Source organism: Symphalangus syndactylus, chromosome 4 (assembly GCF_028878055.3).
Source record: "Symphalangus syndactylus isolate Jambi chromosome 4, NHGRI_mSymSyn1-v2.1_pri, whole genome shotgun sequence".
NCBI classification, from domain to species: Eukaryota; Metazoa; Chordata; class Mammalia; order Primates; family Hylobatidae; genus Symphalangus; species Symphalangus syndactylus.
Window position 1 is genome coordinate 144,955,659 of NC_072426.2, and position 14,165 is coordinate 144,969,823.

At 33.9% G+C, this 14,165-nt stretch overlaps 1 long non-coding RNA gene across 1 annotated transcript in view; it reads left to right on the plus strand.

Moving 5' to 3' along the window:
* Positions 1 to 13,495, plus strand: part of LOC129480350 (uncharacterized) — a 65,433-nt gene extending 51,938 nt beyond the window's left edge. The window contains exon 2 of the long non-coding RNA XR_008657004.2: positions 13,230 to 13,495. This is a non-coding gene — a long non-coding RNA (uncharacterized lncRNA). The remainder of the gene's footprint in view (positions 1 to 13,229) is intronic.
* Positions 13,496 to 14,165: the final 670 nt, after the last annotated feature.

The following is a 14,165-nucleotide window of genomic DNA, read 5'->3' on the forward strand; positions in this document are numbered from 1 at the left end:
GGAAGGCAATTGCCAAGTATGAGGCTGATAGTGGCAGTGGAGAGCCGCAAATTTTGATAAAATCCCTTCAAGAACTTTCACAAATCATTGCCCAATGTCATTTCAATGAGCTAATTTGATTACTAAAGAACTTATTGCACATTCAGGAAAGCCTACAGTAGAGGTTTGACTTATCCCTGTTCTCTGGTTAGTTTGTCATGTTAAATCCTGCATATATTGTATTCTTTGCTCAGGGATTACAGTTGAAAATGCAAGTTAAGAAAAGAAGAAAGTAAATAGTATGAAGGGTTTAAAATTAAAATAACATTAGAGAAAAATGATTAATAGGAATCAGGTGTAACTCCTGAGTGCTGGCCATTTAGAATTCTTATGTTGTATAGTATATTGTTCAAATCCTTGTAATCATTAGTTTGTCTATATCAGTAGGCTGTTTTGTGTTTTATAAATCACATGTATATTTGTATAAATATTGGGAAACTACTGACTTGAAATTATTAAGTATTGCAATGCAGACATTAGCTTTGCTTCCTCTGACTCATTATGGTCTTGTAGATTATATAGCTAGCTGCTAAATGTCATGACAATAAAGCATCATCCCTTCTGTAAACATAGTTGTTTGGAACAAAGGTAAACATCTGATCGGTGCTGGGCTGAAGAACCCCTTCTTCAGGAAGGTCAGAATAAGAGACGAAATATTCCAGCCCATTTTTCTAGTTTTCTATCCTAGGAGGTTTAAACGAATGGCATGTGAACATTTAAACAGGATTTTAAATCTAGGACTGACAAAAGAGATTTCTCTTTGAATGCCAATTGTATGGTTTCTTAGAGGCAGCCTTGAGGACTATACTGAAGAGTGTGGAGAGTTCTGTTTACTATTTCTAATCTAATCTTCTTAAATAAATATCACTGTTATTTCTAATAACATCTAACATTTATTGTGCATTTACCGTGTACCAAGGTCTCCATTCTGTGCTTCACATTGTCTGTTCGTTTGACTTTCACAGTCCGTACCTATTTATATTCCTATTTTGAGAATGAATAAATTGATCTTTTAAAAGCTCAACGACATGTATTTAGCAAGTAGCAAGGAAAATGAAAGATTGCATAATTTCAAAGGAAAGATAAATTTACCAATTATAGGAAAACAATACTAATAACCAATAAAGAAGTCAAATTGTACTCAGGACATTGGAGAAACTGATGCTGTTCTCTTGATAACATGAAAGTCATAGAATGAGCAGTATTGCTCAAAACCTTTTTTTTTTCACAAATTGAATATTTGATCCCTAATCTTTTACCCTAGTGTCTACATTTTGGCTTATAGCATAAAAACGTACCTTCAAACATTCTGCAACTACTTATTTATTTATTTATTTATTTACTTATTTATTTATTGAGACAGAGTCTTACTCTGTCATCAGGCTGGAGTACAGTGGCACGATCTCAGCTCACGGCAACCTCTGCCTCCTGGGTTCAAGCGATTCTTCTGCCTCAGCCTCCCGAGTAGCTGGGATTACAGGTGCTCACCACCACGCCCAGCTAATGTTTGTATTTTTAGTAGAGACAGGGTTTCACCATGTTGGCCAGGCTGGTCTTGAACTCTTGACCTTATGATCCGCCCGCCTCTGCAACCATCTATTAAGAATCCACCTGATAGCAGGTGCTGCACTAGAAGCTAAGGATGCAGTGGTGAGAAAGAAAAGGTGTTGTTGTCTTTGCACAGTTTAGCAAAGCAGACATTATTAAATTAGCAATTACTATATATTGTGAGTGGAAAACACAGGAAAGGATGAGAAGACACATGAAGAGTATGTGGATTTAGTTCAAACTGTCTGAAAAGAACTTTATTTTTAAGAAACTAGTTATAGAATACCTAGGACTTAAATGTTTGATGGGGTGATAATAAATGTCCTAGGGAAGGGGAATACCATGAATGAAGGCTTGGAGATGAGATATTAATGGAGTCAATGATGACTCCCAGATTTCAGGTGAGCGCACATCATTGTCATTGTATAAATATTAAGTTAATTAATTTAACTCTCACATATCATCCAAAGAAGGATGATGAGAATTGAGATTCAGCAAGTAAGCAGGACTCAGGTTATTGAGGAGCTTTTAAGCAACCTTATTCAACAAATACATACCGTGTGCCTATTATGTGCCACAGCAGCAAAAAAAAGAAAAATTAGCTTAAAAGTGTGTGTTCTTATAGAGCACGTATTCTAATAGATGACAGAGAGTAAAAAGAAAATAGGTGAAGTCAGTTCTACTACTTTTGAAAATGCATATTTTTTCTAAAGTCACACACACACACACACACCACACACCCCCACAGCAAAAATTTGGAATAAAACTATGCATGTATCAAAGAAAGTCATTCTGTGCTGAAAGAACAGGAAGCGCGAAGAACTTCTCCTAACATGTATGTTATTAAAATCTAGTTCTTTTGCATTTTTGATAGGATAATTGATTATAAAGGAACTATTTTGCACTAAAGTAGGATATTTCATTATGTGCAGTAAACATTTTATACAGATCTGATATGATTAAACATAATGGAAAATGTCATCAGACTCACAACGTGAGTGTTATACTTTACCTGTGATAGCTTCAGTTCATGCCTATTGTACAAGTATAATTATTAGTGATCTCTATTGCTTTCAAAAATGTTCAAGTTTGTACAAAAATTAAATGATTACACTTACCATTACTGTTTCCTGGTATGAAATCATTCAAAGCCTTATAGAATATGGCTGACTTGTAGTGTTTCACCACTGAGTAGTCTTTTATAACATAGAAAAACAACAAAGGAAGCAGAGAAAAATGTATAATTATTACCAAAATAACGTGTTTTGAAAAAGTATCTACTATATGTTGAACTACACACACGCGTGCGCGTGCATGTGCGTACAAACACACACACACACACACACACAGAGAAACATGCCCTGATGCAACTTCTGCTGCAACTGGGAAAACTGGACTTTGTTTGGCAGCTTCAAGGGACAAGAGGAGCATTTATAGTACTGCATTTTGGGATGAATCATAAATTGTCAAACAAATAATAAATTGATCCAGAAATTCAGAAGTTGAGTTTTGCTTTTTTTGCTTTATTCAATGTTTCTCGCATGAATTGATTATCATAAACAGAACAGAAGAGGTGGCAAATTTATGAACACTTTGTTTACTTACATTGGCTCACAAAAGTGGAAGAAAGAGCAGATTGTTGAAGTTAATCAGTGTTCAAGAAAATCACAAACATAAAACATAGGACCATAGGACATTCTTTTTGTACTACTAAAGTCCTTAGACATGGAGTTTATTCACTGCCATCGTCTCAAAACCCTCCCAAATTCTACTGCAATTTGTCTCCCTAAGTACCGTCTCTCTGTTTCAAATGTTATTTACTTCCTCACAAATTAATTGCATGAAGAAGTGCCTACCTAATTGGGACAACCAGATATAATGCTAAGCAGTCTTTTCTCGGTTGAGATAGAGTCCCCACTTGCTTAGACTTATCCTGTGTCCTTCGGGGAATTCCCTTATGTGGCTTCAAGAATGTAGTTTATTTAGAAATCTCAACTTCATATCTGTCCTGTGTTTTGTATATCTTTCATTTGGAGTGTTGACTTGATTACTATATATCCACCAATGAAGATATTCCCAAGTGTGGTAGATTATGTCTTTATGAAGCTTTCACCACAAATGATGAAATCTGCTTTAATGCACTATAGTTCCCTTCTAATCCACTGTACTATAAAAATACAGAAGAAACAAGGTTTAATAACATGTATATTAGAAAATGCTCCTATTTAATCTTGATAAGCTCATTTTCTCTGTGATTTTTGATAAATATATTGGTAAGACAGGAGAAATAAAAATGTGTTATTTTTGTATAGTATGAAGTTGTCACTAAAAGCAGGCCTTCGATTTTGTGAAGAGAAAGAGAACTCATTAAAATGATAAAAGTAGAACAATTATCTCCAACAAGAATGTTCACACTGACACTAATGCTTAGCCTACATACCCTGAGAGCATTTATATGTGTGTGTGTTTATGTATAAAACCCTGTCCAAATGGGTACTGTTTTCTAAATTATAGTTAATAGTTCATACAGTTTACCATTAATTCTGATTAATCTTGACCAAAACACTTTAAAACTTAATAATCTGGTAAGGCCAATATTGCATTCATTAGAATATTACATTTATCTTCCAAAATCTTTTTTTATTTAGTTCAGTGATTTTTCAAGTTTCTGTTATTTTCATTTTATCTTCAAAAATGTTTTCACATACAATTCGAATGCGTACCACTAGTTTACTTAATGTTTTTCTTTTAATCAATCTTAAATGAACCACTTTTTCATAGATTTGTCCTAAATATTAACATCAATTTAGTCATTAGTATTTTGTACAAGTTATATTTTCCATGCATACATAAAATTAATGTGATTATTAAAATAAATATGATTATTAAAACTAAAGGGTTTCACCAATATACTATGAAGAATTCTTTCATGTACCACTGAGAAAATAAAAGGGTTTTAGGAAATGTAATGAGTAATTATGGATTGTTTCAGTTTTAGAACATGTGATATTAAAACGATTCATCATCACTTCTATGTAGCTAATTAGAAAGACATAAGATGATTCCTTTTAAATGAAACACATTTACCATTTTGGTGAGTTCAAGGAAATACAATAGAATGTAAGATTATATTATTGTGTCACTCAGAAACCAAAGAAGCACATCCGCACGCGATGTTTTTCACATTAAGAAAGCAAACAACATTAATGCGGTCAATAGAGCACAAAATAGAAAAGCTCATTAAATCTACATGTCATTTCATATCTAACAAAGTATTATTGTGTTATATATTTGAATATCTATGACATGAAGAGTATATTGTACAAGATAAGTTGACAACTTATGGGGGTGTAACTATTTTTCTGTCTTACACACCTACATAAACAGTCAATAAGATATCTCCATTCTGCACGTAGAATCGAAGAAAAAAAATTATAGCATACTCAGTGTCTCCAGAATTAGACCTCTGGAAACCATAGTATCTGAAATAATACTTAATCGCATAGAGAAAAAAGTGGGAGTCATTTGAGTCTTCTGAATATTGTTTAAAGGGTTATTTGACAATAATCAATTTCTAGGATTATAAGAACAAAATTTATTTGCTAACTTAAAATTTTATTGTCAAATAAATTCATGCTTTCAAAAATAAGACTCAAAAACAATTATCAGGGGAAAATCTTTTTTAAAATAACCAATAATCATGCCAGGAGCAGTTGCTCACACCTGTAATCCCAATACTTTGAGAGGCTGAGGCGGGTGGATTACCTGAGGTCAGGAGTTTCGAGACCAGCCTGGCCTATATGGTGAAACCCCATCTCTACTAAAAATACAAAAAATTAACCAGGCATGGTGGCAGGCACCTGTAATCCCAGCTACTCAGGAGGCTGAGGAGAATCGCTTGAACCCGGGAGGCAGAGGTTGCAGTAAGCTCAGATCGCACCACTGCACTCCAGCCTGGACAGGAAGAATGAAAATTCATCTCAAAAAAGAAAAAAATACCTATAATCAATCAATAGGCAATATCTTCATGAAGGCCCAAATTCCAGAATTTTTCAGCTTATTCAAATAATGCTTCCACAAGGTTTACAAATGTAAACCACTAACACTTCATTCCAATCTGTCCATTGCCTTAATTTGCATGAAATTAAGAATGGCCTTAAGAAATGCACAGGAGAGATCAGAGAAGTGTTCACAGAAGCATTTCAAATTTGTAAAACATTAGATTAGTCAACCACAGCAAAATGATTAAGATAAACTTATGAACCTCTGCAATAAGAAGTCATATGACAATGAATGTATTAATTTCATTGAGGGTCATTTTCTGCCAGACAACATGGAATTGTCATTTTTTCAAACCAAGATTGCTTTCAGAATACAATTTCAAGTGTGGTCCTCTGCTACAGAGAGGTAAATGTTATGGATGCATAGTGCTATTTTGAGTTGCCCTGGATTTGAAATAGTTAAAAACAATCCTTATTGATGTGATAGAAGGAAATACAAGGATAGACGTCTAGATATTCACAACTGCATAAAGTTGAATTTTTAACCACATATAATCTCAGCATTCCACAGGGATAGAGTATTAAAAATTATATCTCATCTCAGTCCATCTCAACTGCTCAAATAAAGGCCTATTACTTCTTCATAGGGTTTTGTATGCTAAGTCTAATATTAAAAAGTGCATTGTTGTAAATTCTAATTCAGCATATCCTTTTTGTTTGGTGGAGATAGGTAGGAACAAGGAGGATGTGGTGGCTTTTGTAGCTCTTCATTGCAATAAAACTGTACTATTATTTAAAAATGACTTCTTACTCTCCTCAATACTTAGCATATGCATCTTATTGTTTCTAGTAAATACAGAAGAAATATTCTTCACTTCAAAGAACCTCACTGTAAAATATACATACAAAATAAATAGAAAATAGGAGGCAACTATCTTGATGGGTTCATGTAACTTCTACATGAGATTGCCTACATCTTGTTTATTTTAAAATGAGACAAGATATAATTAGTGATTAAAAGAGTAAGCAAGTGTCATTGTTTGCATAGATATTTCTAAGACTATGATAAAATTGCCATATATATTTGCAAGAATTTTTATTGACTATGTGAAGTCGAATGATAAGAACTGTTACACATTCTCAAGGAGTTTTCATATTAATTTTAATTTATTCTAAAATGAAAAGCAATAAAACAGAAAATTATGTGAACAAATATTTTCAAAAGATAAATACTAATGGATTTGTCATGGTTTCTCTGGCTTGACATTGAGTATTTATTTCTCACATACAATTGCTTAGCTAAACATCAAGACCAATCAAGTTTAGTGTGTAAGACAAACACAAAATTGGACCCAAGGGATAACTAAAATTACAATTTTCCCTTGGGGGTTTCAGTTAGTAACTTTTGAATTCAAAATAATCCAATCAAATCTACATTATATGCCATTGCTCTAAAGATTTTAAGCATCTCAGTATGATAGAAAATGGAATAATGTTTAACTTTATCATTAATTAAGACAAGAGCATTTTATTATAAAATGGCTACTTTCAAATATCCCTATTCAAAATTATTCAAAAGCTTCTAATTTGAAATTTGCAGGATAGATCAGTACTAAGACTTTTCAAAAGCTAATCTTCTATTTTTTCATCACCCAATCTATAATTTTTTACAAAGGGAAAGAAAGATTATAATTTTTCTTTAATTATGGCCATGCTGCTTGTAATAATGACATTAATTTTGTGCTTCAGAGCTAGACTTACTGTCTTCTTTGCTAAGAATTAATAAAAAACTAGCATGTTTATGATCACATAATTATAGGATTCCAAAGTGGGAAGAGGGCCAATTATCCAGGCCAACTTCTACCTTTCCTAGATGAAGGGATGCAAACAAATTTTATATGTAAGCACTAATTTAGGCTATATTTAAAAGTATCTCTGCCTTGGTTTTTGGCTTCTATGTCTTTTTCTAAACTTTGCATACTCACAGAAAGCCTAGTTATTCAGGCAGTTCTTTGTTCTCTCTTGTGAACTGGTTTTCATCTCCCTTTTGCGGGACATGAGCCTGTAGATTATCTCAGCCTCTTTTCTAGGCTCTTCCTAAAGCCTAGCACAATTAGAAAGCAGGCTCTGTCTTGTCTTCAAGCTGACAAAAATATTTTTTGAGACATAATGAAAAATTATAAGAATTTCTTGAAGGTGGAGTGAGAGAACGTGGAGAAGAAAGAGAAGAAGAAAGAAACAGGTGGAAGGGAAGAAGAATTCATCACCTGAATCATGGTGTTTTCACAAGAAAACAGAGTGGCTTCATTTACCACCAAAATCTTTCGAATGTCTACATCTTTTAGTGTTTCAATATTATTTAAACTTTAAACGTTTTGAGAATTCACTCTGAATGGGATAATTATTGGAATCCAGAAGGATGAACCAACTATGCTGTAGGGTACTGGGCAGTTGGAAAATTTGTATTTGCCAAAGGAAAGAAAATAAAATGAAAGGCAGAAGTCAGCTGTTTTGACAGGGAAGATAATAATAGACAATGCTTGTCCTGCCCCAGCACCCCAGCACTGTTCTAAGTGCAATATATATATATATGTTTACTCAGGAGAATAAATCTAAGTTCTAAGCAGTAACTAAGCAGTGCTATCAGAAAACCTTCCACCCCAATACTTTATATATATATATATGGCAATATATATAGCAATATATATATATCACCCATATATATAAGAATTATATACATCCTATATAATTATATGTTATATACATATACAATTATATTATATATGTTCCATATATGGAAGTTATTTAATCTTTATAACAAGTCTATGAGATAGCTAAGAGGAGTTCATAGAGCGGAAGTAATATACATTTCATTTCATTTCATTCAGCTCTTGAACAAGTTATGATAGGACATGGACATTTATATTTGTTCTGATTAAATATTTCTTTTTTTAAATAAAAGATTGACTTCCTAATTCTTAGAATAAAGAAAATAAGCAAAATTAAACATCAAAAATATTCATCATATTTGATGAAGCAATCATCAACATCTGGCATTTAGTGTGTGTCTTAGATACTATTTTTAAACTTTCCATTCATTGTTTTTTCTGCCATTGCCTTCATATTATTTCTTAAAGTATTGGGGTGGAAGATTTTCTGATAGCACTGCTTAGTTACTGCTTAGAACTTAGATTTATTCTCCTGAGTAAACTATAGACCAGTTTTATTTTTTACTCTCCAAGATGCAACCACATAATCCAGAAATCTTGTGTTGTTGAGAGAATATAAAAACCTACATTTACAAACAATCAAATCTACTTTCTAAGTAGAAAACTAATGTGCCTTGAAGAGTTCTTCAATACCCCTTTAAACACTTCTAAGAAAGTAAAGTTATTTACTTGTTTTTTTTCTCAAGATTGATTTTCTTAAATTTCTCTCAAATAGCAATTGAAAGGACACACTTGGAGATTTTAGATTTGTTCTAGGCTAGTTTACTCTTGGCCTTGCAACTGTTGAATCAATAGATTGATACTTGAGTAAATACATTTAGCACCAGTTTTACATGTTAGGTCATTGTTAACAATAAATTAAACCTAAATACAAATTTTAAGGGAGAAAATCAGAAAATGTTTAAAGAAGACCAGTTTCGAAGAGAAGGTGAAAAAGAAGAGGATGAAGGAAACTATATCAACCTTTTTCTATGAATAATTAGCATGATATTTGAGTAATAATACTACAAGAAGAATTCCGTAGTCATTGCATGATACATATACTATATCTCTGAAGCCATTGCTTTACCAGAATTCTAGAGTATGGGTCAGGATTTGTAATTTTAACTTTTAAAATCAAACTCTATATAAGTAAATTACATACTATAATGAAGTCTTTCTCTCATACTTATTTTTGATACTGCAAATTCTGACACTTACTCTTCCTTTTCTCCCTCTCCTGCTCCTGACTTCACCTTGTTTAGTTTTCTTCTTTTCTTGAACACTTAGATTCTAAAGCCATTCTGTCAGGGTTAGGTGGGCATCCACATCTGGTTGGGTGACGGGGAGCTGTGATGGCCCAGAATGATGAGAGCCCAGGCAGAATGGAAAACAGGTTCACATGGGAGAGCCACCTAGCGTGGAGTCAGAGCTGAGTGAGGGGAAGGACTTCCATGAAGAGGATGACCCAGTGCAAGTCATATGAAGACAACAGATTGAGAGAGGTATCAATATTCAGGCCAGACTCAGTGAGATTGTCAGTGTCTGAGACTATTGAGTAGGGCCGTCATACCAGGATTTTCTGACCATGATGTGTTAAGTAGAACAGCTGTGCAAGAGACACGACGGTGTGGCAATGTCAAATTATTTACATCAGGGCAATTGATCAAATAGGTACAGATACTAAGAATAACGAGAGAAGGTTTCTCATTTACAAACATTGACAGGGAAAATCTAGAATAAATCTCCTGGTGTTGAATTAGAACATTCATGATTTTAGAAAACAAGAACAGATATACAAATAAATAAAGGTTCAAATTTGTATGTCTCTGTGTGTGTACGAATAAATATATTCCTTAGCTCTGTTCAGTCAGAGGGCCTAGAATTAGTGACACCTCAATACCTAGCAGCACAGCTAGCACATTTATCTTGGTTTCTAAATATGTCTGATTCTTGGGGAAATGGCTGCTTCTAAACTGGAGAAGAGAAAAGACAAAATAAGTATGGAAACACTTTGAGATAGAAAATAAAAATGTGCTCAAAACACAGGCGCATGTCAAAAAAACAACAAAAAAATGGAGTATGTCTTAAAGAACTAGAGAAACCTGGGACAATTTGTGTACAAAGCAAAGAATGAGAATAATATGTTTTAATTCTTTGAATAAAATAGAAATCCATGAATCCATATTTATGCTTAATAAGTAAATTGAAAGCTTCAATTTTAAATGAGAACAAATATTGACATTATTTCAAAGAGTTAATTCACAAATGAAAATCCTCACAGAAACCATCTTAGGTGATCAAAGTTAATATAACCAATAATGGCACAAATCAAATCATGTACCATCTAGTAAGATGGGATGAAAAGAAAACAGCACCTCTTCTGTGATATTCCTGATAATGATGAATAACCTCAATGCACTTGTGAGAAAACATCATTAAGCCAAATCAGAGATATTCTACAAAATACCTAACTTGTAACTTATAAATTATCAGGATGATAAAAATCAGAAAAAGAATGAGAAACTGTTTCAGAATGAAAGTGCCTACAGGGACATGACAACTAGTCACACATGTGATTGTGAACAGGACTTTCTTTTTTATTTTTACTACATAGTTAACATTATTGACACATTTGATGAAAATTCAAAGGATCTTCTGATAATTTGATGGCAGTAATTTATCAATGTCAGTTTCCTGATTTGATTCATGCATTACTGTTATATAGGAGAAGGTCTTTATGGGACATACATACTAAAGTATCAAGGGATAATGAGGCAACAGATTAGACACTTATTCTGAAATGGTTCAGAACAAAAGTTATTTTTAATTTACTTGCACTTTTTAGATGAAAAGTTATTTCAAATTAAAATGTATATTGTTTAAATTCAGTAAGTGACACATGGTATCATCGCACACACTTAATTTTCATTTTCTCATTAAAAGCCAGTTTGAGTCTGGCGTGACAGTGTGTGCCTGTAGTCCCAACTACTTAGGAGGCTGAGGCGGGAGAATGACTTGAGCCCAGGAGATTGAGGCAAGTCTGGGTAACATAGTGAGACCCCATTTGGATTTAGTTTTTATAATCAAGAGTTATTTGTCTCTTTTTATGTGAACTTTCTCTTTCAAATTTTCTTTTATTTTCTCATGAGACTTCTCTTCATGTATTTTCCTATTAGATATATTGGTGCATTTTCTGTGATACAGTTGCTATAATCATTTCCTAGTTTGTCTTTTGACGTTATTTTTAGACATTTATTAAACTTGTATTTAGTAGTATTTATCAATATTTTGACTTTCTGACTTTGAATTTTAAGTAATTTTGGACAGTATCAATTTTCTAGTTATAAGAAAATTTACTTAGGCTTTTCTTTCTTTTTTTTTTTTTTGAGACGGAGTCTCGCTCTGTCGCCCAGGCTGGAGTGCGGAGTGCAGTGGCGCAATCTCGGCTCACTGCAAGCTCCGCCTCCCGGGTTCACGCCATTCTCCTGCCTCAGCCTCGCATGTAGCTGGGACTACAGGCGCCCGCCACCATGCCCGGCTAATTTTTTGTATTTTTAGTAGAGACGGGGTTTCACCGTGTTAGCCAGGATGGTCTCGATCTCCTGACCTCGTGATCCACCCGCCTCGGCCTCCCAAAGTACTGGGATTACAGGCGTGAGCCACCGCGCCGGCCTCTTTTTATATATATATATAACATAGCAATTGCCCTACTCTATCTTTTCTAAATTATGACACTGTTGTGACAAAAAATATTAAGTTTCAAGCAGACATAAGAAAAACAATCAAACATTTATTACTGATAAATGTAGTCTTGGAAGGTGTGGCTTCTTATCAGTAGACACTGCCTGTACAGTCAGGACTCTGCCATCCCATGCATAGAACAGGACAAAATATATGTCCTTTACAGCTAGTCTTGCACCCAAAAGAAAGAGAAAAAGAGACCAAACATCTTACTCACTTCTCTTTCCAAAGTCACCAATCTGATGAAGGAAGAGTGAAGAGGGCAGAAAGAGGAGGGAGTGCTAGGCCAGAAGAACTCCTTCCACGTGAAAGAAAACATCAGCAGAGAGAAAAATTTCTTCCACTTGCCCCCTACTAAGAGAGTTCCCCAGGTTTTCAATCCACTGTTCTTCTCCCTCCATGCTACTTTTCTGGGGTAGTCAGGGCTGGACCCATAGTTTTTCCTATTATTGATATGCTTATAGCTATCAAACAATTACTTCCAAAGCTAGTTTCCACCATGAGTTTCAGATTCATCTATTTAAACCACAACATGATAACCTGATTTGGATTTTTTCATCAACATTTTAAACTAAATACATCCAGAATGACCATCCTCATGTGCCCTTAAAATATTTCGTGAAATTCGTCCTACTATTCTTCCCCTAATTCTAAATTTCACTACACAAACCAGAAATTCGAATCAGGCTTGAGTCTTCCTTTTTCTCATGACATGCAGTGAACCATGTACAATTGATCTGATAGCTCACGTATTTGCTCATCTTTATCCTCTTTTTATTCCTACCATTTAAACCTTTTGCTTTTTAACTAAAGGGAGCCAAGATAACTTTTGCACTTCTAGGCATCATATGAAGGTGTCATGAACAGAGTCAGAAACGGCTTTTAGCCAGGAGCAGAACAGAATGAAAATCACAGACACGCAGGATACATAGACTCTATTCATGAATTGGTCACTTGCTGATTAATTTTTGAAAATAAAATTTTCCAAGCATTTTTCGCTATTAAATAAAGTGGTTGGTTGAATAATATCTCAATTGTATTCCAGATTTAAGATGTTGGATTATCTGCGGTAAAAGTCTTTGTAATTCCTGACAAAGTACAGTAGCAGAGGACAATGAAGCCAAAAATACAAGTAATGAGTCTGGGAGTGACCAGAACATGTTTTCTCACCTTCTCCATTTTCTTACAGAACTATAGGATGACAACATTTAAAGGAAACTTAAAGTTCAGCCACCACAAGTACCTGGTAGTTCTACCATATTCCTGACAAGAGATCATTCATTCGATGAATGCCTAAGTCCCTAGTGATAAAAGACCGAAATATTTCCTCAAATGAGAGAATCTTACTGCTCCCAGTTTCTATCTGGTTGACTTATTTTGGGAACAACTAAAGAATCTTTCTTCTACATGAATAGTCACATAAGTATTCCCACATATTAATAAAAACTATTACATTCTATATTGTTAGTTTTTTGAGGGACCTCTGTATCATTTTCCAGAATGGCTGTGCTAATTTACATTTACACCAACAGTGTATCAGATTCCCTTTTCTCCACACCCTCACCAAAACTTATTACCTTTTGCATTTTTGATAAAAGCCATTCTAACAGGTGTAATATGGTATCTCATTGTGGTTTTCATTTGCATTTCTCTGATGATTAGCAATGTTGAGGATTATTTTCATGTATCCATAGGGCATTTGTATGTCTTCCTCTTGAGAATGTGTGGAATCAAAAATAATTTAACTAATAGAAGCAGAGAGTAGAATGATGGTTTTAGAGGCTGCGGGTGGGAGAATGGAGAGATGATGCTCAAAAGGTACAAAATCCTAGACAAGAGGAACATGGTGTTTTTTTTCCCCCTTTTTGGAGGTTCTATTGCCCAATTTGGTGAATATAGCTAATAGTAAGAGAGCTGTAAATTTCAAAATTGATAAGAGAGTAAGTTTCAAAGGTTCTAATCACAGAAATGTTACATATTTGAGGTGATGAATATATTAGCTGGTTTGATTTTTAATTATTTCACATCTTGTTGATTAATTATTACCTCACTTTGTATGCCACAAAAATTATATAATTACAAATGGTCGATTTATAATAGGAACAAAGTATCAACTGGAATATCA